Below are 7,237 nucleotides of genomic sequence, written 5' to 3' on the forward strand. Positions count from 1 at the left end.
GCACTTTGAGCACCACAAGCTGAGTGCCATCTAGTTCCATTGTATTCAAGAGAAGGCGGACATCTCTATGGCCAAAATCTCCTATCTAGATGGATAATTAACACGACAGGTGAGAGGAAAAATATGTATGTATTTTTTGGAGTGAACTGTCCCTTTAATATAGTCACAATCATATCATTATTCATATCATAAGTGTCTGCAGGGGGGATCTTGCTTGTTGCACACAGAAAATTTTAAACCAGGAGTCTGTATTTACTCTGTGTCCCAAGTCTTCCAGGGTTATGGGCTGAGACTCAGCTGTTGGGAGGACAGACACAGAGTGATGGTGTCGTGAGAGATGCTTTGCCTGAGAGCGGCACATCTCCCCTCTGTGGCTTTTGTGGTCCTAAAAGGGCTGCACAGAAAGAACGAGAGCACTGACCTAAAAAACAGACTTTCTCCCACAAAGCTCTGAGAGCGGCCCGCACCATCAACAGCATGTTGATTCGTGGAGTGACAGCGAACCAAATGGTAAAATACCACGCAAACAAGCATTAACTCCCTAATGTTAGTGACATGAAGCAAATTGGTGCACAGGTGAAGCATGTCCCTGTTTTTTTGGCTCAACACAGAACTTGTTCTGTCTGATGGGCTTCAAAATTAGAGCACAGGGCCACTGACCAGGCTGCTGTATTTGACGTGTTGGGAGTGAAAACAGGCTGATTAAACACACACACACACACACACATACGTACACACACACCTCAGAGGTTTATATTTCTCATTCTGCTGCTGCACTGAGTGTGGATCAATGTGGTCGAGGCTCGGTGATGAACTTGTTCCCCGCTGGCAATATGATGGGTCTGTTTTTCTAATGAAACAGCCTCCAGAGAAAATGACGACACTCCACTGGCCTTTGTCGTTGATTAGAGCCTGACCACGTTCCTCTCTGCCTTCACAGTGGGTGCTGTGAGCAGAGCTACGCCAATATTTAATGACACACAGGTGCAAACATCCTGTAAAGCCATTTTATGCTGCAAAAGAAATGGGGAGTGTGAGAAGTAAAATTAGATATTTAGCTCTTTTGAAAGTCCCTATCCTAAATAGACATATCTAAAGCAAAGAAATTTAGGTCAAATTGCTCCAACGTGACAGACACTAAAACCGGCACAGCATTCAAAAGCTTCAGTGAGCCATTGGTAAAATAATGAAAATGGTAACGCGTGCATGCTATTGCCAGGTCAGCAAAAGACAATCTACCATTATGTTCTCAGTATAAAAGCCCAATTTCCTTTGATGGAGAGGAGCTGCAGGCAAGAATCCACAGTAACATCAACATAAACAGCATATTAAGACAAAACTGAAGAGCATGTGAATAGTGTAAAAGCAAATGTGTGTAATATGATGATAAAAAAGGAGAAAAGCCTTCAAATGTGATAAATGTATCTGTGTCACACTGACATAAATGTGGCGGACCCCGCCAGTCCTCACCATAGCGTTCACCTCTTCTGCTCTTTCCGAGCAAAGCACAAGAACTGTGACAGCACCGGGGAGAGCATGTAGATAAAATCTATTTGGCAAATAAGTAATTACAGTAAACAATGGAAGGAGCTGGCAATCTGCGGCGTGCTAATGTGCGACTCTGCGTACTAATGGCTTCATGTTCTGTTTGTTGAAGTAAGTATAAAACCACATTGAAACATCGCCATTTGGAGGTCACCAAACCTGTAAATGAATAAGATATGAGAAGATGCATTTATCTTTAATTAGTATTGACGTTGTGTTTGGGGAAAGACACAGCAGGGAAATTATGTTCAAGGCTGGTGGAGAGTAATCAGCCAGCAAATGGAGACTGTGATGCATTGCTTCAATATAAAAGTTGAGTGATGCCGCCGCTCAATTTGACATAATGGCCTTTTGGAATGGTAACAGTTTTAGAGATAACATATGCTTACAGACCAAGTGAAGGCTATCCGTACACAGTGCTATTCAATATATTGATTTGGAGACTGTACATCACTGACCTGTACAGTAAGAACACTTCTCATCAGTCTTTTGAAGGAGGAGGGAGGCAAATTCTCAGTTTCACTAGCAGAAGCGAAGCAAAAAGAGAATCTGCAGGAAGTCTGACAATATGTATACAAATATACATAAAAAGGAGTAAAATTTAAATATCTTTAAATATCTATAACTTTCTAAAAATAATTTACTCAATATGTGAATATCAGATACAATCTGTTACACACATTTTAGTACCGTAGTGTTTCTGACAACATTTTTAAATAAATGCTGGCAACTTTTTCATAATCCATTATCAACTCCCTGTACCTTGGATTTACAGTTTTAAGGCGTGGTAATCTTAAGGATATAGATGTACAGCACACACACATGCACACACATGATGACATGCTTTCATTTCAGACTCTGGAGAGTCAACAGGAGAGCAGCTGCTCGGAGGTGATACCATTCAAACAACATTAAGTCGCCTGTCATCCAACGAGTTGATAATTTCCCTCAGGTAAACTCGAGCGCACCACTTTCTTAATCTGTCAAGTAACATAACAGGAGTCCTCTGGAGAAATCTGACTTTCAACACTTGTGATATGAAGAAAATCATATTAATGCCTGTTGTTAATTGAAAATGTCTACTAATCTGCTGACAAACGGACAGTGTGGACTCTATGAGCCATTTGTACATGCAGACGTCGACTTATCAGGGCCAATTCAAACCTACTAATGACTGAAACTGTTTTGTATATGTCAAAGTAAAGATGAGTGACTTTAAGTGTTATTGACACATTTTGTGTGGTGTGCTGCATTGTTATGGTAAAAATTAGGAATTCTGATTTACTGAAGGATAATAAATGACACAACACTACTCAAATAACAGAGTTATTAAGTTAAAAAAACACATTCAAATCAGAGAACACAGCCTTATTTAGACAGATAACTAGTGCTTTATTAATCCCCCAAGTGTTACATCAGTCAAACAACATAAGTACAGACAAGGAGGTTATTAACAGAATAAAAACTGAGCTAAAAACTGAACTAACATTAAAAACTAGGAGCACACGCTGAACATATGTTTATGTAGGTAATACTTTGTACTGTAAACTGTACTGTTATTTTATTGTTCTGTTCTGTACACGCAACATCTATTGCATGTCTGTCCGTCCTAGGAGAGGGATCCCTCCCTTGTTATAATAATATAACAAAAAATATTATTGTAAGCAAGTTTTTCCTCACTCAAATCGAGGGTCTTAGGACAGAGGATGTCATTCGCTGTACAGATTGTAAAGCCCACTGAGGCAACGTGATTGTGATTTTGGCCTATAAAAATGAAATTGGTTTGATATATTAATCATTACTATTTTAACAAGCAAAATTACATTTCAGGGAAAAGAACAGATTTTAACAAAAAAAAGACAACTTGCAGAAGTGGAGAAGCTGGTCCGTCATATCTCTTTGCAACTACCTCAATAAATAACAAACTTAACTGCAACTATAACAGATTGGATACTCTGTTGGATCTGTGTAAGTGCACTCCGATTCAACCTGTGTTTTAATGGCAACTGATAAAAAAGGCATTATAGAGTTTGAAAATTTGCCACGACAGACAAAAAAAATGGTGTTTAGTCAACTTTTCCCCTAAGATTTGTGTGTGTGCTACCTTTTTTTTTTATCTCTGAAATTGTGTTAATAATACACATATGATAATATTGTGTGAATAATCCAGTGCAGATGTTTGGCCCCTTAGATCTGTTGTTTACCCGTTCATCTGGATGCATTTTCACTATTCATTAAAACAACATTATGTAGAAATTGGCATTTTGTGTGATTTGGCGCCCCCCACAGTTTCTTCATATTTTAAGGCTAATTTATTTGACAAAAAAAGAGACAAAACACACAATAAACAAAGGTGAATTTGACTGATAGCATTACTGATCTTTTCAAATTTTCTATAGAGGCGATATTGCAATAATATCACTATCTTGAAAATCATGCAGTGAAAATCTAATATTGTGACAACCCTAGATTGAATATACGACTTTTGTTCAGCATCACATAACAAAATACTGTGAAGGTGCATCCTATCAAAGATCTATATTTACCTGCTGTGTTTGCTTGTTAAAACTCTTCATACATTCATTCATTGTACTTAAAATTATTAAAATCTGTAACTGAATCTGTTGACCGTTCTGTAACTTGTACAGTTACATCACAGCAGAGATTTTCTGTAACACTGTAATCTTCCTGGCAATGACAACAATATTGGATGAAGCAGCTTTGTTTTAACAATTTTAATCAGGTCCATGACCTCTGTTTGTGTATACGTGGATACAACATTTGTGTTTGCAAACTTTCCATCTTCTTGCTGAATTCCTTACTCTGAGGAATGGAGACTGTTTTGGAGGATAAACTGTTGATATTCTTGGATGGGCTGAGGAATGAGAGGCTCTCTGACTACAGTCTGATGGAGCCTCAGTTTGTCAAATGTGACCAAATCAAAACCTATATTTACACATATATGGCTGCATATTCTTCTAATTTTGCTTCCATTTTATTTTTTGACACTCAGAAGGGATATGTCTCTTTAAATATGACCTCAAATCATACATCACATTTCTGTTGTTAATCACTTTTTGCTTTCAACAGAATGGTTTGCTAAGCTATTTCTTCAGGGCATAAGCATTTTGCTTTCTTCATATTCTCACACAGCGAATGAGCCAGTGGAACAGGGGCAGATATATCATCATTGAAAACAAGATTAAGACTTTTGTATAGAGGACTTTAAAGGGAAAGATGCGCCTGACTAGCAGTAAATCCTCTGTAAAACACGTTTTGATGTGACAATAATGCAAACTTAAGTGAACACTTTTGAAGCTCTTGCTGCTTTAGAGCACATTTTGGCATGAGTGCATATGAGCTATAAAGGAAAAATGTGTTTTTTAGTGTTTTTGCACCTTGGGGGCACCATAAAACAATCCACTAGATGGCAGCACAGTCTAGAGAAGCAGTCAGTTGTCCATGTTGCTGTCAGTTCAGTTACTGTAACATTACATTTTAAGGGTTCCTTTCCAGCAAAAAAGTTCTCATACAGCTCATTTATCAGTGAAACTGTTTCAAACAAGATGTAAAATCAAACATAACTTTGGTCGGGCTCAAGTGAATTATTTACTGTAATGTTGAGCCTGCCAGTGGTCACTGCTGCCAGCCAACAAATGATGGGAGTGGTGGAGGAATTCAGCAAAGGTTTACATCAGTATTAAGGCAATGTTTGCTTTAGAGTGTATCCAAGATGAACTAACTCTGATCTGAACTTCCTTCCTGACATATTTCTATTAATCCCCCTGTGTTACATGTGCAGGAATCAAACGTGTTACATCTGAACTCTGATGGTCTCTTCATGATGCATCCTGTATACAGAGCTGCTGCACTGACCCAATTATCTCTACAGGCAGAGTCACGAGGTTGTACATAGTTGCTCTCTTGTTTTTCCATTCCCGGAGTCAAGTCTTGTCTGTTGAGTCCTCCGAAATCTGGCCACTCCCAACTCTTTTCACTCCTAACACCAGCAGAAATCAAGGGCAGCAGCCACAGATGTAACGCAATTTGTCGGGCTGTCACACAGCATCTGGACTCTGTCTCCTCACTCCATTTCACCCTCAAGTTTTTCTTGTTTTTCTAACTTTTTTTTTTAAAATCCCTCTCTTTTTACAAATGGGCTGGAGGAGATAACTAGTCTGGATGTAACTTCCTGCCCAGCCCCCAGCTGTGCGTGGTGCTGTTTTGTGACTGCCCTCTGCCTAGGGGCCTCGGGGGCGATAAATTACATGAGCTCAGCGTGGTTGCTTACATGTTCATCACTCCCCTTGACCTGCCTGAGTCGGTCACCACCACTTCACTACAGTCTGTTTTGACTCGATGTGTTTGCAGAACCTCCAGCAGACACTGACATACCTCCAAAACCTTTCCAAGACATGACAGTTATTTTTGTTTAACCCCCGTCGAGATCTCACTTGATCAGAGGCCAATTTTAAGATTCAATAAGTTGACGTGGTCAGAAATCACGATGCGGATTAGAGCAGAAAAACACTGGCTGAAAGCCTCAATCAGAAACATATTTTGTCCCTAAGTGGCATATGTTTTCAACTTGTAAGCAGGATTTAGTTTTATAGGCGAGTTGAATAGATTAAACTCGTTTGATAGCCTTTTGTGGGTAGCGGTAAACAATATGTTTCCTCTGTGTTTTTCCCTAAGATGGCAATGAAACATTGTTTTCCACTTCTTCTCAAATGCTAAACCAGATGTTAATTCCACACTAAACCTCATGTGTTGTTCACTTCACTACAAGGTCAACGTCTCAGGAACAGTTGTATTCAGTTTCTGAGACATTCTCCATCATTTTCTGTTGAGGTATTTGCTTTTGTTTAAGAAGGTTTTATGAGGTAAGAAGTTTCCACTGAGGACCAACTAACCCCTCAACTCATCTTAAAACAGGAAAGTCACCACAGCTGGAGTTACACAGTCAAAACTTGAAACTGACTCAATGTCTCTGTGACAAAGGATAAAGACAAAAGAAAAAGCACTAAGAAGTGTCATGTATGACAATATTTATCTGTGTTTGAACCATGTTGAACCAGGACTTATCTGGGAAAACAGTCCCATGTGTCCATGTATAATGAGTGCCACAGATTCAGCCACAAGACATTTGAGCTGGAAGGAGTTTCTCTGTATTACCCCACTGAGCACTTTCAGTAAATGTGTGCAGTTACTGAATGTTAGCTGATGAATTTCTGAACATCTGTTTACCCGAAGAAAGGTATTTGGAAAAACTGAAGAAAACAATTAAACTTGACAGCATATCTCCAGAAAAATGATGTTTTGTATTATTTTGAAATTCTTTTGTGTTATTTATTCACCAACACGAGCAGAGACTTTTTGTCATTCAAGTTCTGTTATAAGCCGACACACAGAGGAACACTTTGCAGGCCAGAATCACCAGACCGAGCCGCGTAGCTGATGCCAACTTCACTCTGAGTACGCCTTAAACTGCCTCTCATTTTGAGCCCATTCGCGGCGTCTGCCATTTTCTCAGTGGTTTGTAACCATGGTGGCTGTTGTGTTTGGTACGGTGCTTCAACAGCTTTTCTTTATGTGCAATTAGACGCTGCAGGATTACCTCAATTTGCCTCTGCTGCCTGCCGTCATCCTCGTTTGACTGTGCTTATTCTTAATTAGAAGCATGATTTAGACC

The sequence above is a fragment of the Pagrus major genome, chromosome 9 (assembly GCF_040436345.1).
Source record: "Pagrus major chromosome 9, Pma_NU_1.0".
NCBI classification, from domain to species: domain Eukaryota; kingdom Metazoa; phylum Chordata; class Actinopteri; order Spariformes; family Sparidae; genus Pagrus; species Pagrus major.